A 25914-nucleotide genomic window follows, 5' to 3' on the forward strand; every position below is an offset into this window, starting at 1 on the left:
AGGGAGGAGGATGGGTGTGGTGAGGGCTGCTCCTCCTGCCCGCGCCACACGAGGGAGGGCAGGGCTTGGGGACATGAAGTGGGACCCAGCTGGGTCAGGACCACCTGAACCACAGCGCCCCAGAGGAGACGCCGCAGGAGGGGCACATCTGAGACAGCATCGTTTGGGAGGAAGTTTGGAGCCACCGATATGCCGTGTACTCGACCCGCTCGTCCCTGTTCCTGGGTGGATTGTATGTTGAGTTTTGGACAGGCGAGGGGAGAGTAGCTAGGAAACCTGACCAGGTCAATACCCTCCTTGGTGACCATGGGCCGCCCACGAAGTGACCTGGTCAGTACCCAACATATGCCCTTGGGAGCTGTCCTATTGGAGGAGCACATCCCTCTCTTGAAGGAAGGCATGGGGTGTGGGGACAGTGGCCTCCCTCGGCCCCTCTGGCCTTTGCCGTGGCTCCTATGGGAATGTGGGAAGCCGTACCTGGCTGCTTGACCACCTCAGGGGCCAACGGTTTCTGAGGTTCAAGCCTCGGCAGGGCTGGAGGAGGCAGGCACTGGGGCCCCTTCATCCGCTGTGAGTTCTGAAACCGCGTCTCCTCCTCAGCCTCAAACTCCAGGAACCTGGGGTGAAAAAGGTTACAGGCCGTGTTGAGAGGGTCCAGGCCCCCTGCCCCCAGGACCAGGCAGCAGCCGATGGCAGGGATGGGAAGGCGTGCCGTGGACGGGCTGTCCAGGCCCTGCCTGGGGCCTGTCCCCCAGTCCCAGAGGGAGCTGCTCCCAGAGTTCTGGGCTCTCCCTCCCTCACCCGGCCCCCGCAGAGCCCATGGCATCAACAGGGCTTCCTGACTCAAGTCAGGGCCACGAGGCCCAGGAGGGCACCAGGGGGACCCCTCCTCCTGGCTTCAGCTGGCCAGGGGTGGGGTTTATGGCAGAAGGTGTCAGGAATGTTGCCCAGATGCAGGAGTCCTGAGGTTGGGACTATGGGTCCCTGAAGTATAACCCAGGAGCACGAGGCCTGGGAGACCCCTGGTCAGGAGGAAGCAAAAGCTGGGCCCCTTTCCCCCAAGGCTGCTGTCTTTCTGTCTTAACGGAGGGGACTTCCCAGGAGCAAAGGCAGGGAGGCCAGAGATGGGTCTCATGGCGTCCTGGACGCAGGTGGCCCCTGACCCAGCGCAGGTTTCTCCAATCCTGGCCAGGCCGGGATGGGTGAAAACCGACTCGTGGCCACTGCTGTGAGTAGAGTGCATCCCGCTCTGTCTATAGTCGCCAGCCCCGCTTCTCCCCATCCCCACAGCTGGCGGTGATCTCCTTTGGGCTGTGATGCTGGCTGCTCCCTCCATGACCCCCAGTGTCAAGGCAGGGGTTGGCCCCAGGCCAAGCAGGGCGTGGCTTCCCACCAGGGCAGTATAGAGACCCCAGAGCACTCTAGGAGGGAGGAGCAGTTTCTTGAGGGAGGCAGGGGCCCAGGAGGGCCTGTGTTTGTCCACACCCTCATGCTCCACGCTGAGAAGCCACCATGGCCACCGGGCCTCTGTCACCTTCTCTTACCCTGCCATGCGGGCTCTGCCCCTGCATCCCAGACTCACTTTGCCGCCATCTGGTAATAGATGATCCTGTCAGACTTGCTGATGTGCTGCCATTCCCGCATGGCCCGCCACAGTTGCTCCTCCAGGGTCATGCTGGGCTTTCGCCGGGCCAGGGTTCTGAGAACTGGGCTGTAAGGCGGTGCAGTCAGTCCCAGTCCATAAGCCTACCCTCCATCCCAAGCCCACCTGGTCCCAACACCCAGCCTCTGTCCTCCCCACACCTGTCCTGCCATGTGTCCCCGTCCTGTTTTCCCCCACGTGGGCTCCTCAGCCTCTAGGACACCCCCCCAAGATCAAACATCAACACAAGCCACTGGGTGGCCTCTCCTACTGCCCCTCGAGTCCTCAGTGTTGACAAGTGAACTCAGTACTATGGGTGGAACGTGTGTGTCCCCAGCATTCCTGTGCTGAAGCCCTGAGCCCCAGTGTGTCGGTTCTTGGAGTCAGTCAGGGTTAGAGCAGGTCATGAGGGTGGGTTCCTGTCATGGCATCCGAGCCCCAATAAGGGCAGGAGGAGACAGCAGGGCTGTCCCTCTCAGCCACAAGGGGACACGGCCAGAGGCAGCCCTCTCCAGCCAGGACACCAATCTGCTGTCGCCTTGATCTGGGACTTCCGGCCTCTGGAACTGGGAGACGTGACTGTGTCCTGATGAAGCACCCAGTCTGTAGGATTTGTTATGACAGAGCCCGAACTGACTGAGACAGCGCACACACAGAATGACCGGGGAGCGAGGGTTAACGTGCAGGTTCCAGGGCCCCAGGACTGAGCATTTAAGCAGCTTCCTGGGGACTCTGGAGTAAGGTAGCCCCTGGGGACATAGCCTCAGGGTCCTGGAGAGTAGTAGAAACCAGAACCAAAGCAGAGCGGCATCGAAGCCCACTCCACGCCAAGCCTGTGAGCCTGGGGCGACTCCACTCTGAGAATCAGGGTCCCCAGTGCACCGGGACTCAACTCCAAGGGAGAATGCAACCAGTTCCAGGATGTAGGGGCGGCAAGATTTTTGGGAACAATGATGGGGCCTCCTTACACCTACAGCCTGGGCAGGGGACTTGCCTAGGGAGTGGCCAGTGTGTTGCCTGGTGGTTGTGCTCAAGCTCCCGTGGAGTACGGGTTTGCTCATCAGCGGGGGACACAGGGTCACAGAGGCCCTGCAGGATGGAGAGAGGCAGGACTGGGACTGAATCGACAAACCCTCAGATCTGAGGCGTTGCTGCCTCAGTCACCACAGTCCACAGCCCTGAACTGCTGGGCTCGTGGGCTCGTGGACTCGTGGTGCACTGAGAGCCATCACTGGAGCCCGTGGCTTTGGGGAGCGCTGTCCTAGATGGCCTAGTTCTGATAGTGATAGCAATAGGGACAGTAATCATAACAGCTATCATGTAATGTGTCCCAGCATGTGCCGGGCACTGTGCTATGTGCCTCATATGTGAGCTCAAGTCACCTCCTCACCATCCTCTGAATGAAGCATCATTGTCCCTTCTTCTAGAAGGGATCGAGGGCGAAGCTGCAAATACCTGCCCAGCATGGACCCTAGTGCGGGGCCCAAGACCATCCCTTGTGCAGGCTCCACCACCACTGTGCCAGCTGGACCTCAGCAGAACAGTGGGCGTGTGCCGGTTTCCTGCAGCTCCCACCCCCAGCTCCATGTGATGTGCCCCTGGCCTTTGCCACTCAGGTCAAGGGGAGGCACTGGGGTGCACTAAACCCAACCCGTGGCTCATGTTGGACCGGGAACCCTCTCTGATCTGGGTCTTCTGTAAACGTTGTCATGACAATGTTTGAAAGTAAGGATTGGCCGGACTCACAGGACAGTGAGGGGCAGGTGAGATGAGGCCCCTGAGAGTCTGTCCTGAGCGGCAGCCAGATTAATGTTGCTGAAAATGTGCCCTTCCATAGCTCCACCTGTCACCTTTAAGACCACCCTGCAAGCTTCCCTGAACGGCGTGACCTCCCGTCCATCCAGCAGCCTCTTTACGGGTGAGCTGCGAGATGAACTCCGGTGCCCCGAGGACACTCACATAAAGAAGCAGGAAAGCGCTTCCATGTCCGGACTCTGGGGAATGTGCCTCCGGGCCAGGGTCTTGTAGTGCTGCCAGAGTCGGAAGTTGTCATACACGCTCTTGCAGGAGTCGTCTGGTTGGGCCTTGGCCTGGGAGGGAGCCTGGCTGCCCTCTCCATGAGCCCCTTGTGGCCATGGACAAGCATTCCCTGGGGCCATGATGGGGGCCGGCTGGGGAGCCGGTGGTGGTGCTGGAGGAGGAAGGCTCTGGGACCAGCCTCCCTCGCAGGCCCGGGTGCCCCCAATGACGTGGGCAGCCCTAGCGGGCACCGCAGGGGCAGCTGCTAGGGGTCGGGGAGGTGGACAGGTGACACCCGCGCAGAGGGTGCCTGGAGCCTGCCAGACGAGGGGTGCCTGAGTTAGGACCAAGGTCTGTGCCTGAGGGGCCTTCATAGGCCCCGCTTCTGTCTTTATCTGGAGAAGGGCGTTGGAAGCCCCAGCCCAAATCAGGCCTTGGCCATCCTGTCCTGCCACCAGAGGGGTGCTGGGGAAGGCAGACAGCACCAGAGAGCTGCCTGGAGGAACCACTGTAATCACGAGGGTCGGCCCGTGTGCTGGGCTGGGAGCAGGTGTGGTGAAGGGCAGAGCCGTGAACACTGGCATGGAGATGCCAGGGTTCTTGGTCACACTTGGCTCCAGCACTGGGCATGCTGTGGAGACAAAGGAAAGAGGTGAATGAGCTGGGGTCTCCAGGTCCGCACTAGTCACTGGGAATCAGAGGGGTGTCCCAACAGCTGAGGGTGTGGGACAAGGAAACTCTGCAGCTTGTAAGTGTCTGTGAGTGTGTATCGCATGCTCTGTTCCTCCACGGGAGGGTCGCTTCGCTAGAGAGCCTGGCCCTGGCTCCACTAGACTCCCTGACCCCTGTCTGCCAAGAAGCAACAGCCAAGCCTTCGCTGCCTCTGAGGGTCTCCCTGGCAGACCCTGTGAGCCTTACAGGTATCTCCCAAGCCATGGGTCAGGGATGAATCTCTCGCCGGCTTGGTGGCCCTCAGCATGCTCAGCAGCAGGTGAGGGGCCTCCCCCAGGGCGGTGCTATGCGCTCAGAAGGCCTATAGGAAGCCAGAAGATTCCTAATATTACGGTCCTGTCTCCTCTTCAGTCTTCCTTTTCCTGAAGCTCTTGAAAACCCCTTTCTTTCCTAGCTCAGCACAACAAAATAAAACCACTGATTAGAGTGGGTGTGGCGATTCATGCCTGTAATCCCAGCACTTTGGGAGGCCGAGGTGGGCAGATAACCTGAGGTCAGGAGTTGAAGACCAGCTTGGTCAATGTGGTGAAACCATGTCTCTACTAAAATACAAAACTCAGCTGAGTGTGGTAGTGCATGCCTGTAATCCCAGCTACTCAGGAGGCTGAGGCAGGAATATTGCTTGAACCCAGGAGGCAGAGACTACAGTGAGCCGAGATTGCACCACTGCGTTCTGACCTGGGTGACAGAGCAAGACTCTGTTAAAAAAAAAAAGAAAAAAGAAAAAGAAAGAAAGAAAAAGAGAAAGGGAGGAAGGAAGGAAGAAGGAAAGAAGGAAGGAAGGAAATCATTGGAAAGAAATCTGTCCCAAGCCAGCACCCCGTGAACCCTGAAGATAACCCATATGTGTTATGGCCAGTGTGCAAGTGATTGTCCTGGCACCATGCACGGCAAGTGCTAAACAGGGGTCAGATTTGGGCCACCCTTTCCTCAGTGCTCGGTGGTCCTGGCTGCCAGTCAGGAAGGTGTGTTCCCAGGGGGCAGGTCTGAGAAGCAGTGGTGGAGTTCCCTGAGATACTTTGATTGCTCAGCCAGCAACAGCTGCACACGATTAGAGCACAGCCAGGAAGCAGTGAGCAGTGGGGCTGTCAGGGGAGGTGTCCAGGGATTTCCACAGCTGCTGGTCATGTTAGAATAGGTCATGGGACAACGAGCCCGTCTCTGGTCCTTTTCCTTTGAGCTCCCAATAACTGAATCTAGTGACCAACCAAGAACCAGAGGTTCTTGGTCCACAGGCCAGGTGTGGCAAAGTTGTCTGGAGCTCATCCCTGTTCACTAGGACCTCATGCAGTCTCCAGTCAAGGGGAATAGGGATACAGCACATGCACCTCATCAGTCAGGACACACATCCTGACTTGAAGGAGAATAATAAGAGGACCGTCTTCCTATTTCTACGCTACTCTCCTTCCTCTACTGAATAGGAAACCAGTCTTTCCAGACCCTTCCACTGAGAACCAGCAAGAGTCCACACCTGACCCCTGTTCATGAGGTAGTAGACATGGAAAAGAGACAAATTCTTCCTGTCCACAGTAACACAAAGTGCAGAGGACAGGCTATGAGCTAGCAGACAAGAGGAAGTGGGTCTGAAGACCTGAGCTTCCACAAAAGGACGAACAATTCAGAACAAGCTGGGAAGCCCAGGCCGTGTTGCCTGATCTTCCCCAACTGCCCCCACCCCTGTTAAATGGGAGCCAACAGCCACCTGAACCGACGGAGAAGCCACCTCTGGGGAGGGAGCTGAGAGGCTGTGGCAGTTACAGTAGCCCCAGCCTCGCCCACCCAGAGGCGGTCACTGCGTGCTCTGTCACAGACAACCCACCCAACAGTTTTCTGGCTGAGCCCACTTCTCCCCACTCTTCCCTAAGATCTAGAAACGTCCAGTCCAAATCCCTCTGAACAATATGGAAGGGCACCTTTCAGGTGCCTGAAGACACACAACACAGGGCTCAGACTTGCCTGTCATCCTCCCTGGGCCACCAGCACAACACGACGATCCCACCACTCCCTACAAAGACACAGCGATGTGACCTGTCCCCCTCTAGAAAGAATCAATACATCCACTCCATCCTTTCCCCTACATGGTGTATTCCCCCGGGCACCTTGGTCCACCTCTAAGGAGCCGTCCTCCCTAACCACAGACTCAGGGTGCCATGGCCCTCCCCAGGTGTGATGTATTTGGGAACATCCAGTGCTCCCTCCCTCCTGGACATCAGCCCTATCAGCTGTCCCCTGGGGCACTGTGAAATTTGAATTCCCAAGGATTTGAAACATGGCAGAGAATTGGATAATGCCCTTGTCCCTACAGACTCACCTCCATTTGAAGCCATCGCCTCAGGCTGGGTGCTGACCACCGCTGTCTGGCAGTTTCTGTGGTGAGAAAAGTCAAGGGCAGGACCCAGAGAGTGACCTGCCTCAACAGATTCTCCTGAGTTCAGGTAGGTCAGGTAAAATTTGAAAGTATGGCAGTTTAGAACATAGGACCCAGACATTCTGCAGAGGGGGAGGGGCGCTGCAGTAAGTACCGGTCGCGGCAGGGGACATTCTGTGCAGGGCTCCAGTCAGTAGGCAAGAGCTGAGCTTCCCTTCCAGCTGGAGGGCAGCAGCGCGGACTGTGTGCGCCTCTTTAGGCAACTTTTAAATTGTCCTTCTGACTCACAGCACAAAGCTTCAACCTGATGTCCCCTTTACTTCCGTTCTTTGTCAACAGACCTACTTTTGTGCCCCTCAACCCATGCTCCTTCCCATTTGGGCTCTTACCCTCTCTTGATGAATCTCAACAGGGGCTGCACTTCCTAAACACAATTTAGGACACTTCCTAAGAAGCCCTGTGTTTGTCAGACGATCCACATCTGGATCCTCTGCCTGGTTCAGGCAGAAAGCCTTTCCTGGAAAGCCTCAGCCTGGGAAAGAGTGGCTCTGCAGCCAGAAAGCCTTTGATTTTGTTTCCCAGCATATTGTGCTTGTATTAAATATTTATTTTTTATCTTTTAAATGGCTTGAATTTAACCAAGCAATACTTTTGCATGGTTCGAAATTCAAATTGTGCACAGTGGACTAGGCAGTGACCAGTCTTCCTCCCACTTTTTTCCTGTCCACAACATTTTGTTTCCTGTAACAAACGGGTGTTCTGATTCTTTTTCATCTTTCCAGAGATATATTATAGAAACGAAAGGATAATGAAGCTGTTTTTGCTGTCTGCAAATGCTTTCAGGTTTTTTTGGGTGAAAGTTGATATATTAATATTAATATGTTCCAGTATTCTGACACTTCCCATTGGCACTTAGGAAGCATTTGCCCCTTCCTAAGACAATTGGACTCATGCAGGTAGAGTTGCAAGACAACATAACCGGGGCCACACTGCAGGGAAGGCGGCGGATTGCAAGTGTGAAGCCCAGGTTCTCCCCTCCTTGCTCTGGTTGTGTGAGAAACTCATTTTCTGACTCCTGTCCGATATCCCTCATGAGTTCTCGGTTTGATCCCGATTCTGAATGTGAATGGTCCTTGAGCATTTCTATGAAATGCCTCCACAGTGGCCACTGGGAGGGGAGCGACCTCCACGCAGTGCCTGCCTGTCCGGGTGCTCCCAGGCCTTTTGTCCTCTGAGACAGAGCTGCCTTCTTACACGCAGCCCTCTTCTGCCGTGCAGCTCACCTCGATCTTAGCTGAGAAGATTGGTGGAGAGCAATTGAAGCAAAACGATGGTAAACTTACCAAAACAACGTCCCCAGTAGTGGGGATTCCAGGTGTGCACCACCACACACAGCTAATTTTTGTGTTTTTAGTAAGAGACGGGGTTTCACCATGTTAGCCAGGCTGGTCTCGAACTCCTGACCTCAGGTGGTCTGCCTGCCTTGGCCTCCCAAACTGCTGGGATTATAGGCGTGAGCCACTATGCCTGGCCTGTTAACGCTAACTTCTAAGTTACTCCTTCCCATTTCCATTTTTGTATTCCTATTTGCAAATGCTTTGTATCCTTATATATCAAGATCATCTGTGATACTGACTGACTTAATTGGCATCTCCCTTTTGTTTTACAAGTGACGGCCAAAAAATGAGCAAACGGAAAAAGAATTATCCAGATCCAGTTTCCATCATCCAGAAGTATGGTGCTGATGCGCGCAGGTACAGACCGGTGCTTTGCCTTGTGTGTCTTTATTGTTTTATATGTAAGCATCTCCTATACTATTAGTCAGAATTGTTAGGTTTCGTTTATACTTAGGTTTTTAACAACACATCTCTGTTATGATTTGGGTGTTATGTTGGTGTGCTTGTTGATCTTCAACTCCTCAAATAGTTCTCTAGATGATAAAGGCATTTTTCAACCTAGAGGTCCGTTTGGGGAAGAGGACCTCTGTTGGGTGTTGGTCGAGCTGTCCAAGTCCTCCCCAGGCTAGATGTGGATTGCCTCTGCCTTCCTTCCTTTCTAGGTTCCCTGTCTTGTTGGTATTCGAATTCTCTTTCACCATTTATTTTAATTTTGTACCTACAGAGCCATGTGAGATATATCTATGCTGGAGCTAATATGTGTATGCTAGAGCCTGGTTGTGGTGCTGCCAGAGAAACAAAGCAAGACATGAGTTCTGTGTGTGGAGCAGGGACTTAAGATCAAGGAGGATTTTGCAGAGTGGGATAGAAGATTGTGGGTAAAATGAACAGCTTTAGCATGGCAGTTCCTTCTCAGTACTCATTTTGAGTTTGTGGACAATCATTCAGTCCTAGACAGTTTTACTGTCCTTCCTTCCTGAGGTTTAAAGGAATTAAACCCTGCACTTTCTGACAAGGTTTTAGAATCTCTCTCAATTCTTAATTACTATTTGGTGCAGAGAAGTAATGTTTTCCTAAACTCTCTTCGGTTCACTCAAAAACATAATCGAGGACTTAATGTCGTACGTTGGTGCTTATGTTGAAAGTATTGCTGAAAATCAGAAATTCACACTGCCAGCAGTGTTTGGGATTTTTGTTATTTGTTTGTTTAAGTGATTGTAAAAGTTGATTTCCTTATAGTAACTTACCCCAATGTGCAAGTGTTTAACTGATTGTTCATTCCTAGGAAGAAGAAATAGAATTTCTCTCCAATGAGAACACAGTTAGAAAAAGCCCCAAAATTGATGGACCAGTGGATCCTGTCCTTCATGCGGTCTCTCATTGGCTTCTTTGAGACTGAAATGGCAGGTGAGTCTCTCTTGGTCTGTCCTCCCAGAACTACTCTCTTTGTAACTGCCCTTTTGGCATGTGTCTGTCTATAAACATAGTGGAAATATTGAGAGAGACAGAAAATTAAATAATTACTTCCTTTCACCTCTCAAATGTAGTTTTGTTAAGGCTTGTTAATTGTCGGGATGTCTTTGTTTCAAGGCCCTGGGGAATTCTGACCTGGCTCGGTGGCTCACACCTGTAATCCTCAGCATTTTGAGAGGCCGAGGCAGGTCACCTGAGGTTAGGAGTTCCAGACTAGCCTGGTAAACATCGGTGAAACCCCGTCTCTACTAAAAATATGTTAAAGAAAAAGTTAGCTTGCGATAGAGCCAGGGAATGTGTAATCCCTGCTATTCAGGAGGCTGAGGCAGGAGAATCGCTTGATGTCTCTGGACAGGGCTTGGTGCCGGGGGGCCTGGATCTCTGGATAGTTGTCGGTGCCGAGGGGCCTGGGACTGGGTAGGTGCCGGGGTCCAGTGCCTCTGGACAGAGGAAGGTCCTGGGGTCCAGTGCCTCTGGACAGAGGCAGGTCCTGGGGAGCCTGGGTCTCTGGACAGGGGTAGGTGTCGCGGGGCCTGCATCTCTGGACAGGGCTAGATGTGGGGTCCTGGACCGGGGTAGGTGTTGGGGTCCTGGGCCTCTGGACAGGGGTAGGTGCCGGGGCCTGTGTCTGAGGACAGGGGTAGGTGCCGAGGGCCTGGGTCTCTGGACGGGGGTAGGTGCTGGGGCCTGGGTCTCAGGACAGGGGTAGGTGCCGGGGTCCAGGGACTCTGCACAGAGCTGGGTGCCAGGGGCCCTGGGTCTCTGGACAGGGGTAGGTGCCGGGGAGCCTGGGTCTCTGGACAGGTGTTGGTGCGGGGGTCCAGGGTCTCTGGACAGGGTAGGTGCCAGGGGCCTGGGTCTCTGGACAGGCGTAGGTGTCAAGAGTCCTGGGTCTCTGTACGGGAGTAGGTGCCAGGGGGCCTGGGCCTGGGTAGGTGCCGGGGTCCAGGGTGTCTGGACAGGGTCAGGTGCCGGTGGGCCTTGATCTCTGGACGGGGCCAGGTGCCGGGGTCCTGGGCCTCTGAACGGGGGTATCTGCCGGAGTCCAGGGCCTCTAGACGGGGTAGGTCCCGGGGGACTGGGTTTCTGGACAGGGGTAGGTGCCAGGGGTCTTGGTCCTCTGGACGGGGTAGGTGCCGGGGGCCTGGGTCTCTCGACAGGGGTAAGTGCCTGGGGGCCTGGGCCTCTGGACAGGAGTAGGTGCCGGGGGGCCTGGGCCTGGGTAGGTGCCGGGGTCCAGGGCCTCTGCACAGGGGCAGGGGCCGGGGGCCCTGGGTCTCCGGACAGGGGCAGGTGCGGGGGCCTGGGTTTCTGAACGACGGGGGTAGGTGCCGGGGTGCCTGGGTCTCTGTACAGGGATAGGTGCCGGGCTCCATGGCCTCTGGATGGGGTAGGTGCAGGGGGCCTGGGTGTCTGGACAGGTGTAGGTGCCGGGGGGCCTTGGACTGGGTAATTGCTGGGGTCCAGGGTGTATGGACGGGGCAGCTGCCGGGGTCCAGGGCCTCTGCACAGGGGTAGGTGCCTGGGGGCCTGGGTCTGTGGACAGGGGTATGTGCCGGGGTCCAGGGCCTCTGGGCAGGGGTAGGTGCCCTCGGAGGCCTGGGTCCCTGGATGGGGTAGGTGCTGGGGGCCTGGTTCTCTGGACAGGGGTAGGTGCTGGGGGGCCTTGGTCTCTGGACAGGGATGGGTGTGTGGTCCTGGAAAGGGTTAGGTGTTAGGGGTCCTCGGCCTCTGGACAGGGGCAGGTGCAGGGGTCCAGGGCCTGTGGACAGGGGCAGGTGCCGAGGGTCTGGGCCTCTGGACAGGCGCAGGTGCCGGGTCGCATGGGTCTTTGGACAGGGGTAGGTGCCGGGGTCCTGAGTCTCTAGAAACTGGTAGGTGCCGGGGTCTGGGTCTCTGAACAGGGGTAGGTGCTGCGGGGCCTGGGTCTCTGGAAGGGGCAGGTGCCTTGGTCTCTGTATAGGGGTAGGTGCTGGGGGGCCTGGGTCTCTGGAAGGGGCAGGTGCCGGGGGCCTAGGTCTCTGAACGGTGGTTGGTGCCAGGGGGCCTGGGTCTCTGGACGGGTAGGTGCCAGGGGTCCTTGGTCTCTGGACGGGGGCAGGTGCCAGGGGGCCTGGGCCTCGGTAGGTGCCGGGTTCCAGGGCCTCTGGACAGGGAAAGGTGCTGGGGGGACTGGGTCTCTGGACAGGGGCTGGTGCCGGGGGCCTGGGTCTCTGAACGGGGATAGGTGCCGGGATCCAGGGCCTCTGGACAGAGGTAGGTGACGGGGGCCTGGGTCTCCGGACAGGGTAGGGGCTGGGCGCCTGGTTCTCTGGAAAGGGTTAGGTGTCGGGGTCCTGGGTCGCTGAACAGGGGTAGGTGCGGGGTCCTGAACAGGGGTAGGTGTTGCGGTCCTGTGCCTCTGGACAGGGGTAGGTATTGGGGGACGTGGGTCTTTAGACAAGGGTAGGTGTGGGGTCCTGGGCCTCTGGACAGGGGCAGGTGCCGGAGTCCAGGGCCTCTCGACAGGGGCACGTGCCGTGGGGCCTGGGTCTCTGAACAGGGGTAGGTGCCGGGGGCCTGGGTCTCTGGACAGGGGCTGGTGCCGGGGGCCTGGGTCTCTCAACGGGGGTAGGTGCCTGGGGCCTGGGTCTCTGGACAGGGACAGGTGCCTGGGGGCCTGGGACTCGACATGGGTAGGTCCCGGGATCCAGGGCCTCTGGATACGGGCAGGTTCCGGGGGGCCTGGGTCTCTTGACAGGGGCAAATGCAGGGGCGCCTGGGTCTCTGGACAGGGATAAGTGCTGGCTGGCCTGGGTCTGGGGACAGGGGTAGGTTCCCGGGGGGCCCGGGTCTCGGGACAGGGGTACGTGCCGGGGTCCAGGGCCTCTGCACAGGGCTAGGTGCCGGGGGCCCTGGGTCTCTGGACAGGGTAGGTGCCGGGGGCCTGGGTCTCTGGACAGGGGTAGGTGCCTGGGGGCCTGGGTCTCTGGACATGGGTAGGTGCGGGGTGCTGGACAGGGGTTGGTGTTGGGGGACCTCGGCCTCTGTACAGGGGTAGGTGTTGGGGGACCTTGGTCTCTGGACAGGGGTAGGTGCGGGGTCCTGGGCTTCTGGACAGAGGCAGCTGCCGGGGGTTGGGGTCTTTCGACAGGGGCAGATGCCGAGGGGCCTAGGCCTTGGTAGGTGCCGGAGTCCAGGGCCTCTGAACAGGGGCAGGTGCCGGGGTTTAGGTCTCTGTACAGGGGCGGGTGCTGGGGGCCTGTGTCTGTGGACAGGGGAAGGTGCCGGGGGGGCTGGGTGTCTGGACAGTGGTAGGTGTCGGAGGGGCTGGGTGTCTGGATAGTGGTAGGTGCCGGGGGGCCTGGGTCTCTGGACAGGGGTAGGTGCCGGGGGGCCTGGTTCTCTGCACAGGGGTATGTGCCGGGGGGCCCGGGTCTCTTGACAGGTACAGGGGCCGGGGGGCCAGGGTATCCGGACAGGGGTACCCTGGCCAGGGTCCAGGGCATCTGGTCATGTTCAGGTGCCGCGGGCATGGGTCTTTACACACGGGCAGATGCCGGGTCGCCTATGTCTCTGGACAGAGGTAGGTGCTGGAGGGCCTGGGTCTCTGGACAGGGGTAGATGCCGGCGTGCCTGGGTCTCTGGACAGGTGTAGGTGCCGGGGGTCCTGAATCTCTGGACAGGGGTAGGTGCCTGGAGCCTGGGTCTCTGGACAGGGGTAGGTGCCGGGGGGCCTGGGACTGTGAACAGGGGTAGATGCCGGGGGGCCTGGGTCTGTGGACAGGGGTAGATGCCGGGGTCCAGGGCCCCTGGACAGGGCTAGGTGCCGGGGGTCCTGAATCTCTGGACACGGGTAGGTGCCCGGAGCCTCGGTCTCTGGACAGGGTAGGTGCCGGGGGGCCTGGGTCTGTGGACAGGGGTAGATGCCGGGATCCAGGGCCTCTGGACAGGGCTAGGTGCCGGGGTGCCTGAGTCTCTGGACAGGGGTAGGTGCCGGGGGACCTGGGTCTCTGGACAGGGGTAGGTGCCGGGGGCCTGGGTCTCTGGACAGGGGTAGGTGTCAGGAGTCCTCGGTCTCTGGACGGGGTAAGTGTCGTGGGCCTGGGTCCCTGGATAGGGGTAGGTGCCAGGGAGCCTGGTTCTCTGGACAGGGGTAGGTGCCGGGGGGCCTGGGTCTCTGGACGGGGGCATGTGCCGGGGGGCCTGTGTCTCTGGACAGGGGTAGCTGCTGGGGGCGGGTGTCTCTGGGCAGGTGTAGGTGCCAGGGGTCCTGAGTCTCTGGACAGGGGAGGTGTCGGGGGCCCGGGTCTCAGGACAGGGCTAGGTGCCTGGGTCCTGAGTCTCTGGACAGGGGTAAGTGCCGGAGGCCTGGGTCTCTGGACAGGTGTAGGTGCCGGGACGCCTTGGTCTTTGGATAGGGGTAGGTGCTGCGGGGCCTGGGTCTCTGGAAGGGGCAGGTGCCTTGGTCTCTGTATAGGGGTAGGTGCTGGGGGGCCTGGGTCTCTGGAAGGGGCAGGTGCCGGGGGCCTAGGTCTCTGAACGGTGGTTGGTGCCAGGGGGCCTGGGTCTCTGGACGGGTAGGTGCCAGGGGTCCTTGGTCTCTGGACGAGGGCAGGTGTCAGGGGGCCTGGGCCTCGGTAGGTGCCGGGTTCCAGGGCCTCTGGACAGGGAAAGGTGCTGGGGGGACTGGGTCTCTGGACAGGGGCTGGTGCCGGGGGCCTGGGTCTCTGAACGGGGATAGGTGCCGGGATCCAGGGCCTCTGGACAGAGGTAGGTGACGGGGGCCTGGGTCTCTGGACAGGGTAGGGGCTGGGGGCCTGGTTCTCTGGAAAGGGTTAGGTGTCGGGGTCCTGGGTCGCTGAACAGGGGTAGGTGCGGGGTCCTGAACAGGGGTAGGTGTTGCGGTCCTGTGCCTCTGGACAGGGGTAGGTATTGGGGGACGTGGGTCTTTAGACAAGGGTAGGTGTGGGGTCCTGGGCCTCTGGACCTGGGCCGGTGCCGGGTTCCAGGGCCTCTCGACAGGGGCACGTGCCGTGGGGCCTGGGTCTCTGAACAGGGGTAGGTGCCGGGGGCCTGGGTCTCTGGACAGGGGCTGGTGCCGGGGGCCTGGGTCTCTCAACGGGGGTAGGTGCCTGGGGCCTGGGTCTCTGGACAGGGACAGGTGCCTGGGGGCCTGGGACTCGACATGGGTAGGTCCCGGGATCCAGGGCCTCTGGATACGGGCAGGTTCCGGGGGGCCTGGGTCTCTTGACAGGGGCAAATGCAGGGGCGCCTGGGTCTCTGGACAGGGATAAGTGCTGGCTGGCCTGGGTCTGGGGACAGGGGTAGGTTCCCGGGGGGCCCGGGTCTCGGGACAGGGGTACGTGCCGGGGTCCAGGGCCTCTGCACAGGGCTAGGTGCCGGGGGCCCTGGGTCTCTGGACAGGGTAGGTGCCGGGGGCCTGGGTCTCTGGACAGGGGTAGGTGCCTGGGGGCCTGGGTCTCTGGACATGGGTAGGTGCGGGGTGCTGGACAGGGGTTGGTGTTGGGGGACCTCGGCCTCTGTACAGGGGTAGGTGTTGGGGGACCTTGGTCTCTGGACAGGGGTAGGTGCGGGGTCCTGGGCTTCTGGACAGAGGCAGCTGCCGGGGGTTGGGGTCTTTCGACAGGGGCAGATGCCGAGGGGCCTAGGCCTTGGTAGGTGCCGGAGTCCAGGGCCTCTGAACGGGGGCAGGTGCCGGGGTTTAGGTCTCTGTACAGGGGCAGGTGCCGGGGGCCTGTGTCTGTGGACAGGGGAAGGTGCCGGGGGGCCTGGGTCTCTGGACATGGGTAGGTGCCGGGGGGCCCGGGTCTCTGCACAGGGGTATGTGCCGGGGGGCCTGGGTCTCTGCACAGGGGTAGGTGCCGGGGGGCCTGGGTCTGTGGACAGGGGTAGATGCCGGGGTCCAGGGCCTCTGGACAGGGCTAGGTGCCGGGGGTCCTGAATCTCTGGACACGGGTAGGTGCCCGGAGCCTCGGTCTCTGGACAGGGTAGGTGCCGGGGGGCCTGGGTCTGTGGACAGGGGTAGATGCCGGGATCCAGGGCCTCTGGACAGGGCTAGGTGCCGGGGTGCCTGAGTCTCTGGACAGGGGTAGGTGCCGGGGGGCCTGGGTCTCTGGACAGGGGTAGGTGCCGGGCGTCCTCGGTCTCTGGACGTGGTAAGTGCCATGGGCCTGGGTCTCTGGACAGGGGTAGGTGCCAGGGGTCCTCGGTCTCTGGACAGGGTAAGTGTTGTGGGCCTGAGTCTTCGGATAGGGCTAGGTGCCGGTGAGCCTGGTCCTCTGGACAGGTATAGGTGCCGGGGGGCCTGGGCCTGTGTAGGTGCCGGGGTCCACGGCCTCTGGATAGGGGCAGGTGCCAGGGGGCCTTGGTCTCTGGACAGGGGTAGGTGCCGGGGGGCCTGGGCCTGGGTAGGTGTCGCGGTCCAGGGCCTCTGGACAGGGGCATGTGCCGGGGGGCCTGGGTCTGTGGACAGGGGTAGGTTCCGGGGGACCTGGGTCTCTGGACAGAGGCAGGTGCCGGGGGGCCTGGGTCTCTTGACACAGGTACGTGCCAGGGGTCTTGGGTCTTTGGACAGTGGTAGGTGCCGGGGGGCCTGGGTCTCTGGACAGGGGCAGGTGCTGGGGCCTGGGTCTCTGAACGGGGGTGGGTTCTGGGGGCATGGGTCTCTAGACGATGGTAGGTGCCGGGGGGCCTGGGCCTGGGTAGGTTCCGGGGTCCAGGGCCTCTGGACAGGGGCAGGTACTGGGGGGCCTGGGTCTCTGAACGGGGGTAGGTGCCAGGGGGCCTGGGTCTCTGGACAGGGGTAGGTGCCGGGGGTCCTGGGTCTCTGGACGGGGGTAGGTGCCGGGAGACCTGGGCCTGGGTAGGTGCCAGGGTCCAGGGCCTCTGGACAGGGGCAGGTGCCGGGGTCCTGGGTCTATGGACGGGACACGTGCCAGAGGCCTGGGTCTCTGGACAGGGGTATGTCCAGTCCCGGGGGGGCCTGGGACTGGCTAGGTGCTGGGGGTCCTGGGCCTCTCGACAGGGGCAGGTGCCGGGGGTTTGGGTCTCTCGACAGGGGCAGAGACTGGCTGAGCAGAAGCTCTTTCGTTAGATCCCATTTATCAATTTTGGCTTTTGTTGCAATGGCTTTTGCTGTTTTAGTCATGAAGTCTTTGCCCTTGCCTATGTCCTGGATGAGATTGCTTAGGTTTTCTTCTAGGGTATTTATAGTTTTAGTTTTTATGTTTGCGTCTTTAGTCCATCTTAATTTTTGTGTAAGATGTAAGGAATGGGTCTAGTTTCTGTTTTCTGCATATGGCTAGCCAGTTTTCCCAGCACCATTGATTAAATTGGGAACCCTTTCCCCATTGCTTGTTCTTGACAGATTTGTGGAAGATCAGATGGTTGTGGACGCGTGGTGTTATTTCTGAGGTCTCTGTTCTGTTCCTTTGGTCTACATATTTAGTTCGTACCGGTACCATGCTGTTTTGGTTACTGTGTCTCTTTAGAACAGTCTCAAGTCAGGTAGTGTGATCCCTCCAGCTTTGTTCTTTGGACTTAGGATTGTCTTGGCTATACGGGCTCTTTTTTGGTTTCACGTGAAATTTAAAGTAGTTGTTTCTGGTTTTGTGAAGAAAATCAGTGGTAGCTTGAGGGGAATAGCATTGAATTTACAAATTACTTTGGGCAGTATGGCCATTTTCACGATAATGATTCTTTCGACCCACGAGCATGGAATGTTTTTCCATTTGTTTGTGTCCTCTCTTATTTCTTTGAGCGGTAGCTTGTAGTTCTCCTTGAAGAGGTCCTTCACTTCCCTTGTAAGTTGTCTTCCTAGGTAATTTATTTTCTTTGTAACAATTGTGAATGGGAGGAGTTCACTCAAGGTTTGGCTCTGTGCTTGCCTGAGATGATGGGGTTTTGTAAATATACACTCATGTTGTCTGCAAACAGAGACAATTTGATGTCCTCTCTTCCTGTTTGAATACACTTTGTTTCTTTTTTTTTGCTTGATTTCTCTGGCCAGAGCTTCCAATACTATGTTGAATAGGAGTGGTGAAAGCCGGCATCCTTGTCTTGTGCTGGATTTAAAGGGAATGATTCCAGCTTTTGCCCATTCATTATGGTACTGGCTATGGGTTTGTCATTAATAGCTCTTACTATTTAGAGATAGTTCTGTCAACACCTAGTTTACGGAGAGTTTTTAGCATGAAAGGGTGTTGAATTTTATCAAAGACCTTTTCTGCATCTATTGAGATAATCACGTGTGTTTTTTTTTTTTTTGGTCATTGGCCAGGGATATGTGCCGGGGGCCTGGTTCTCTGCACAGGTTAGGTGCCGGGATCCAGGGCATCTGGACAGGGCTAGGTGCCGGGAGCCCAGGGTCTCTGGACAGAGGTAGTTGCTGGGGCCCTGGGCCTGGGTAGGTGCTAGGGTCCAGTGCCTCTGGACAGGGGCAGGTGCCGGAAGGCCTGGGTCGGTCTCTGGACAGGGTTAGGTGCCTGGGGGCCTGGGTCTCTGGACAGGGGTATGTGCCGGGGTCCAGGGCCACTGGGCAGGGGTAGGTGCTGGGGGCCTGGTTCTCTGGACAGGGGTAGGTGCTGGGGGCCTTGGTCTCTGGACAGGGATAGGTGTACGGTCCTGGAAAGGGGTAGGTGTTAGGGGTCCTCGGCCTCTGGACAGGGGCAGGTGCAGGGGTCCAGGGCCTCTGGACAGGGGCAGGTGCCGAGGGTCTGGGCCTCTGGACAGGCGCAGGTGCCGGGGCGCATGGGTCTTTGGACAGGGGTAGGTGCCGGGGGCCTGAGTCTCTAGAAACTGGTAGGTGCCGGGGTCTGGGTCTCTGAACAGGGGTAGGTGCCAGGGCCCTGGGTCTCTGAACAGGGGTAGGTGCCAGGGGCCTGGGTCTCTGGACAGGGGCTGGTGCCGAGGAGCCTGGGTCTCTGGACGGGGCCAGGTGCCGAGGTCCAGGGCCTCTGGACAGGGCTAGGTGCCGGAGGCCCTGGGTCTCTGAACCGGGGTAGGTTCCGAGGGGCCTGGGACTTAGTAGGTGCTGGGCTCTAGGGCCTCTGGACAGAGGCAGCTGCCGGGGGGCCTGTGTCTCTAGACAGGGGTAGGTGCCGGGGTCCTGGGTCTCTGGACAGGGGTAGCTGCCAGGGTCCTGGGTCTCTGGACATGGGTAGGTGCCGGGGGCCTGGGTGTCTGGACAGGGTTAGGTGCCGGGGTCCTGCGTCTCTGGACGGGATAGGTGCCGGGGGCCTGTTTCTGTGGACAGGGTTAGGTGCCGGGGGTTCTGGGTTTCTTGACAGGGGTAGGTCCCGGGGGGCCTGCGTCTCTGGACAGGGGTAGGTACCGGGGGCCTGTGTCTCTGGACAGGGGTAGGTGCCGGGGTCCAGGGCCTCTGGACAGGGCTAGGTGCCGGGGGACCTGATGTCTCTGGACAGGGCTTGGTGCCGGGGCGCCTGGATCTCTGGATAGTTGTCGGTGCCGAGGGGCCTGGGACTGGGTAGGTGCCGGGGTCCAGTGCCTCTGGACAGAGGCAGGTCCTGGGGAGCCTGGGTCTCTGGACAGGGGTAGGTGTCGCGGGGCCTGCATCTCTGGACAGGGCTAGATGTGGGGTCCTGGACCGGGGTAGGTGTTGGGGTCCTGGGCCTCTGGACAGGGGTAGGTGCCGGGGCCTGGGTCTGTGGACAGGGGTAGGTGCCGGGGGCCTGGGTCTCTGGACGGGGGTAGGTGCCGGGGCCTGGGTCTCAGGACAGGGGTAGGTGCCGGGGTCCAGGGACTCTGCACAGAGCTGGGTGCCGGGGCCCTTGGGTCTCTGGACAGGGGTAGGTGCCGGGGATCCTGGGTCTCTGGACAGGTGTTGGTGCCAGGGTCCAGGGTCTCTGGACAGGGTAGGTGCCAGGGGCCTGGGTCTCTGGACGGGCGTAGGTGTCAAGAGTCCTGGGTCTCTGTACGGGAGTAGGTGCCAGGGGGCCTGGGCCTGGGTAGGTGCCGGGGTCCAGGGTGTCTGGACAGGGTCAGGTGCCGGTGGGCCTTGATCTCTGGACGGGGCCAGGTGCCGGGGTCCTGGGCCTCTGAACGGGGGTATCTGCCGGAGTCCAGGGCCTCTAGACGGGGTAGGTCCCGGGGGACTGGGTTTCTGGACAGGGGTAGGTGCCAGGGGTCTTGGTCCTCTGGACGGGGTAGGTGCCGGGGGCCTGGGTCTCTCGACAAGGGTAACTGCCTGGGGGCCTGGGCCTCTGGACAGGGGTAGGTGCCGGGGGGCCTGGGCCTGGGTAGGTGCCGGGGTACAGGGCCTCTGGACAGGGGCAGGGGCCGGGTGCCCTGGGTCTCCGGACAGGGGCAGGTGCGGGGGGCCTGGGTTTCTGAACGACGGGGGTAGGTGCCGGGGTGCCTGGGTCTCTGGACAGGGATAGGTGCCGGGCTCCATGGCCTCTGGATGGGGTAGGTGCAGGGGGCCTGGGTGTCTGGACAGGTGTAGGTGCCGCGGGGCCTTGGCCTGGGTAATTGCTGGGGTCCAGGGTGTCTGGACGGGGCAGCTCTCGGGGGCCAGGGCCTCTGCACAGGGGTAGCTGCCGGGGTCCAGGGCCTCTGCACAGGGGTAGGTGCCTGGGGGCCTGGGTCTGTGGACAGGGGTATGTGCCGGGGTCCAGGGCCTCTGGGCAGGGGTAGGTGCCCTCGGAGGCCTGGGTCCCTGGACGGGGTAGGTGCTGGGGGACTGGTTCTCTGGACAGGGGTAGGTGCTGGGGGGCCTTGGTCTCTGGACAGGGATGGGTGCGCGGTCCTGGAAAGGGTTAGGTGTTAGGGGTCCTCGGCCTCTGGACAGGGGCAGGTGCAGGGGTCCAGGGCCTCTGGACAGGGGCAGGTGCCGAGGGTCTGGGCCTCTGGACAGGCGCAGGTGCCGGGGCGCATGGGTCTTTGGACAGGGGTAGGTGCCGGGGCGCCTGAGTCTCTAGAAACTGGTAGGTGCCGGGGTCTGGGTCTCTGAACAGGGGTAGGTGCCAGGGGCCTGGGTCTCTGGACAGGGGCTGGTGCCGAGGAGCCTGGGTCTCTGGACAGGGGCAGGTGCTGAGGTCCAGGGCCTCTGGACAGGGCTAGGTGCCGGAGGCCCTGGGTCTCTGACCCGGGGTAGGTGCCGAGGGGCCTGGGACTTAGTAGGTGCTGGGCTCTAGGGCCTCTGGACAGAGGCAGTTGCCGGGGGGCCTGGGCCTGGGTAGGTGCCGGGGTCCAGGGCCTCTGGACAGGGGCAGGGGCCGGGTGCCCTGGGTCTCCGGACAGGGGCAGGTGCGGGGGGCCTGGGTTTCTGAACGGCGGGGGTAGGTGCCGGGGTGCCTGGGTCTCTGGACAGGGATAGGTGCCGGGCTCCATGGCCTCTGGATGGGGTAGGTGCAGGGGGCCTGGGTGTCTGGACAGGTGTAGGTGCCGCGGGGCCTTGGCCTGGGTAATTGCTGGGGTCCAGGGTGTCTGGACGGGGCAGCTCTCGGGGGCCAGGGTCTCTGAACGCGGGTAGCTGCCGGGGTCCAGGGCCTCTGCACAGGGGTAGGTGCCTGGGGGTCTGGGTCTGTGGACAGGGGTATGTGCCGGGGTCCAGGGCCTCTGGACAGGGGTATGTGCCGGGGTCCAGAGCCTCTGGGCAGAGGTAGGTGCCCAGGGGCCTGGGTCCGTGGACGGGGTAGGTGGTGGGGGCCTTGTTCTCTGGACAGGGGTAGGTGCTGGGGGGCCTTGGTGTCTGGACAGGGATAGGTGCGGGGTCCTGGAAAGGGGTAGGTGTTAGGGGTCCTCGGCCTCTGGACAGGGGCAGGTGCAGGGGTCCAGGGCCTCTGGACAGGGGCAGGTGCCGAGGGTCTGGGCCTCTGGACAGGCGCAGGTGCCGGGGCGCATGGGTCTTTGGACAGGGGTAGGTGCCGGGGGCCTGAGTCTCTAGAAACTGGTAGGTGCCAGGGGCCTGGGTCTCTGGACAGGGGCTGGTGCCGAGGAGCCTGGGTCTCTGGACAGGGGCAGGTGCCGAGGTCCAGGGCCCCTGGACAGGGCTAGGTGCCGGAGTCCCTGGGTCTCTGAACCGGGGTAGGTGCCGAGGGGCCTGGGACTTAGTAGGTGCTGGGCTCTAGGGCCTCTGGACAGAGGCAGTTGCCAGGGGGCCTGTGTCTCTAGACAGGGGTAGGTGCCGGGGTCCTGGGTCTCTGGACAGGGGTAGCTGCCAGGGTCCTGGGTCTCTGGACATGGGTAGGTGCCGGGGGCCTGGGTGTCTGGACAGGGTTAGGTGCCGGGGTCCTGTGTCTCTGGACGGTATAGGGGCCGGGGGCCTGTGTTTGTGGACAGGGGTAGGTGCCGGGGGTTCTGGGTTTCTTGACAGGGGTAGGTCCCGCGGGGCCTGCGTCTCTGAACGGGGATAGGTACCGGGGGCCTGTGTCTCTGGACAGGGGTAGGTTCCGGGATCCAGGACTTCTTGACAGGGGTAGGTGCCGGGGGTTCTGTGTTTCTTGACAGGGGTAGGTCCCGGGGGGCCTGCGTCTCTGGACAGGGGTAGGTACCGGGGGCCTGTGTCTCTGGACAGGGGTAGGTGCCGGGGTCCAGGGCCTCTGGACAGGGCTAGGTGCCGGGGGACCTGATGTCTCTGGACAGGGCTTGGTGCCGGGGGGCCTGGATCTCTGGATAGTTGTCGGTGCCGAGGGGCCTAGGACTGATTAGGTGCCGGGGTCCAGTGCCTCTGGACAGAGGCAGGTCCTGGGGTCCAGTGCCTCTGGACAGAGGCAGGTCCTGGGGAGCCTGGGTCTCTTGACAGGGGTAGGTGTCGCGAGGCCTGCATCTCTGGATAGGGCTAGATGTGGGGTCCTGGACCGGGGTAGGTGTTGGGGTCCTGGGCCTCTGGACAGGGGTAGGTGCCGGGGCCTGGGTCTGTGGACAGGGGTAGGTGCCGGGGGCCTGGGTCTCTGGACGGGGGTAGGTGCCGGGGCCTGGGTCTCAGGACAGGGGTAGGTGCCGGGGTCCAGGGACTCTGCACAGAGCTGGGTGCCGGGGGCCCTAGGTCTCTGGACAGGGGTAGGTGCCGGGGAGCCTGGGTCTCTGGACAGGTGTTAGTGCCGGGGTCCAGGGTCTCTGGACAGGGTAGGTGCCAGGGGCCTGGGTCTCTGGACGGGCGTAGGTGTCAAGAGTCCTGGGTCTCTGTACGGGAGTAGGTGCCAGGGGGCCTGGGCCTGGGTAGGTGCCGGGGTCCAGGGTGTCTGGACAGGGTCAGGTGCCGGTGGGCCTTGATCTCTGGACGGGGCCAGGTGCCGGGGTCCTGGGCCTCTGAACGGGGGTATCTGCTGGAGTCCAGGGCCTCTAGAGAGGGTAGGTCCCGGGGGACTGGGTTTCTGGACAGGGGTAGGTGCCAGGGGTCTTAGTGTCTGGACGGGGTAGGTGCCGGGGGCCTGGGTTCTCGACAAGGGTAAGTGCCTGGGGTCCTGGGCCTCTGGACAGGGGTAGGTGCCGGGGGGCCTGGGCCTGGGTAGGTGCCGGGGTCCAGGGCCTCTGGACAGGGGCAGGGGCCGGGTGCCCTGGGTCTCCGGACAGGCGCAGGTGCGGGGGGCCTGGGTTTCTGAACGGCGGGGGTAGGTGCCGGGGTGTCTGGGTCTCTGGACAGGGATAGGTGCCGGGCTCCATGGCCTCTGGATGGGGTAGGTGCAGGGGGCCTTGGCCTGGGTAATTGCTGGGGTCCAGGGTGTCTGGACGGGGCAGCTGTCGGGGGCCAGGGTCTCTGAACACGGGTATCTGCCGGGGTCCAGGGCCTCTGCACAGGGGTAGGTGCCTGGGGGCCTGGTTCTCTGGACAGGGGTAGGTGCTGGGGTGCCTTGGTCTCTGGACAGGGATAGGTGCGTGGTCCTGGAAAGGGGTAGGTGTTAGGGGTCCTCGGCCTCTGGACAGGGGCAGGTGCAGGGGTCCAGGGCCTCTGGACAGGGGCAGGTGCCGAGGGTCTGGGCCTCTGGACAGGCGCAGGTGCCGGGGCGCATGGGTCTTTGGACAGGGGTAGGTGCCGGGCGGCCTGAGTCTCTGGAAACTGGTAGATGCCGGGGTCTGGGTCTCTGAACAGGGGTAGGTGCCAGGGGCCTGGGTCTCTGGACAGGGGCTGGTGCCAAGGAGCCTGGGTCTCTTGACAGGGGCAGGTGCCGAGGTCCAGGGCCTCTGGACAGGGCTAGGTGCCGTAGGCCCTGGGTCTCTGACCCGGGGTAGGTGCCGAGGGGCCTGGGACTTAGTAGGTGCTGGGCTCTAGGGCCTCTGGACAGAGGCAGTTGCCGGGGGGCCTGGGTCTCTAGACAGGGGTAGGTGCCGGGGTCCTGGGTTTCTGGACAGGGGTAGCTGCCAGGGTCCTGGGTCTCTGGACATGGGTAGGTGCCGAGGGGCCTGGGACTTAGTAGGTGCTGGGCTCTAGGGCCTCTGGACAGAGGCAGTTGCCGGGGGGCCTGGGTCTCTAGACAGGGGTAGGTGCCGGGGTCCTGGGTTTCTGGACAGGGGTAGCTGCCAGGGTCCTGGGTCTCTGGACATGGGTAGGTGCCGAGGGGCCTGGGACTTAGTAGGTGCTGGGCTCTAGGGCCTCTGGACAGAGGCAGTTGCCGGGGGGCCTGGTCTCTAGACAGGGGTAGGTGCCGGGGTCGTGGGTCTCTGGACAGGGGTAGCTGCCAGGGTCCTTGGTCTCTGGACATGGGTAGGTGCCGGGGGCCTGGGTGTCTGGACAGGATTAGGTGCCGGCGTCCTGCGTCTCTGGACGGGATAGTTGCCGTGGGCCTGTGTCTGTGGACAGGGTTAGGTGCCGGGGGTTCTGGGTTTCTTGACAGGGGTAGGTCCCGGGGGGCCTGCGTCTCTGGACAGGGGTAGGTACCGGGGGCCTGTGTCTCTGGACAGGGGTAGGTGCCGGGGTCCAGGGCCTCTGGACAGGGCTAGGTGCCGGGGGACCTGATGTCTCTGGACAGGGCTTGGTGCCGGGGGGCCTGGATCTCTGGATAGTTGTCGGTGCCGAGGGGCCTGGGACTGGGTAGGTGCCGGGGTCCAGTGCCTCTGGACAGAGGCAGGTCCTGGGGAGCCTGGGTCTCTGGACAGGGGTAGGTGTCGCGGGGCCTGCATCTCTGGACAGGGCTAGATGTGGGGTCCTGGACCGGGGTAGGTGTTGGGGTCCTGGGCCTCTGGACAGGGGTTGGTGCCGGGGCCTGGGTCTGTGGACAGGGGTAGGTGCCGGGGGCCTGGGTCTCTGGACGGGGGTAGGTGCCGGGGCCTGGGTCTCAGGACAGGGGTAGGTGCCGGGGTCCAGGGACTCTGCACAGAGCTGGGTGCCGGGGCCCTTGGGTCTCTGGACAGGGGTAGGTGCCGGGGATCCTGGGTCTCTGGACAGGTGTTGGTGCCGGGGTCCAGGGTCTCTGGACAGGGTAGGTGCCAGGGGCCTGGGTCTCTGGACGGGCGTAGGTGTCAAGAGTCCTGGGTCTCTGTACGGGAGTAGGTGCCAGGGGGCCTGGGCCTGGGTAGGTGCCGGGGTCCAGGGTGTCTGGACAGGGTCAGGTGCCGGTGGGCCTTGATCTCTGGACGGGGCCAGGTGCCGGGGTCCTGGGCCTCTGAACGGGGGTATCTGCCGGAGTCCAGGGCCTCTAGACGGGGTAGGTCCCGGGGGACTGGGTTTCTGGACAGGGGTAGGTGCCAGGGGTCTTGGTCCTCTGGACGGGGTAGGTGCCGGGGGCCTGGGTCTCTCGACAAGGGTAAGTGCCTGGGGGCCTGGGCCTCTGGACAGGGGTAGTTGCCGGGGGGCCTGGGCCTGGGTAGGTGCCGGGGTCCAGGGCCTCTGGACAGGGGCAGGGGCCGGGTGCCCTGGGTCTCCGGACAGGGGCAGGTGCGGGGGGCCTGGGTTTCTGAACGGCGGGGGTAGGTGCCGGGGTGCCTGGGTCTCTGGACAGGGATAGGTGCCGGGCTCCATGGCCTCTGGATGGGGTAGGTGCAGGGGGCCTGGGTGTCTGGACAGGTGTAGGTGCCGCGGGGCCTTGGCCTGGGTAATTGCTGGGGTCCAGGGTGTCTGGACGGGGCAGCTCTCGGGGGCCAGGGCCTCTGCACAGGGGTAGCTGCCGGGGTCCAGGGCCTCTGCACAGGGGTAGGTGCCTGGGGGCCTGGGTCTGTGGACAGGGGTATGTGCCGGGGTCCAGGGCCTCTGGGCAGGGGTAGGTGCCCTCGGAGGCCTGGGTCCCTGGACGGGGTAGGTGCTGGGGGACTGGTTCTCTGGACAGGGGTAGGTGCTGGGGGGCCTTGGTCTCTGGACAGGGATGGGTGCGCGGTCCTGGAAAGGG

The 25914-nt window shown here is 61.5% G+C and overlaps 1 long non-coding RNA gene across 4 annotated transcripts in view; it reads left to right on the plus strand.

The window, feature by feature from the left end:
* Positions 1 to 25914, plus strand: part of LOC135271852 (uncharacterized) — a 75665-nt gene that overhangs the window by 25625 nt on the left and 24126 nt on the right. For 2 of the 4 annotated variants that reach the window (XR_010339985.1, XR_010339984.1), the window contains exons 3-5: positions 6699 to 6828; positions 8432 to 8515; positions 9444 to 9565. This is a non-coding gene — a long non-coding RNA (uncharacterized LOC135271852). Of the gene's footprint in view, positions 1 to 6400; positions 6829 to 7672; positions 8516 to 9443; positions 9566 to 25914 lie in introns of those variants that run through there. The other 2 variants (XR_010339983.1, XR_010339982.1) reach the window with 2 other exon arrangements.

This window comes from Aotus nancymaae, unplaced genomic scaffold, assembly GCF_030222135.1.
Source record: "Aotus nancymaae isolate 86718 unplaced genomic scaffold, 86718_ANA_hifiasm-v0.15.2.pri h1tg000094l, whole genome shotgun sequence".
NCBI classification, from domain to species: Eukaryota; Metazoa; Chordata; class Mammalia; order Primates; family Aotidae; genus Aotus; species Aotus nancymaae.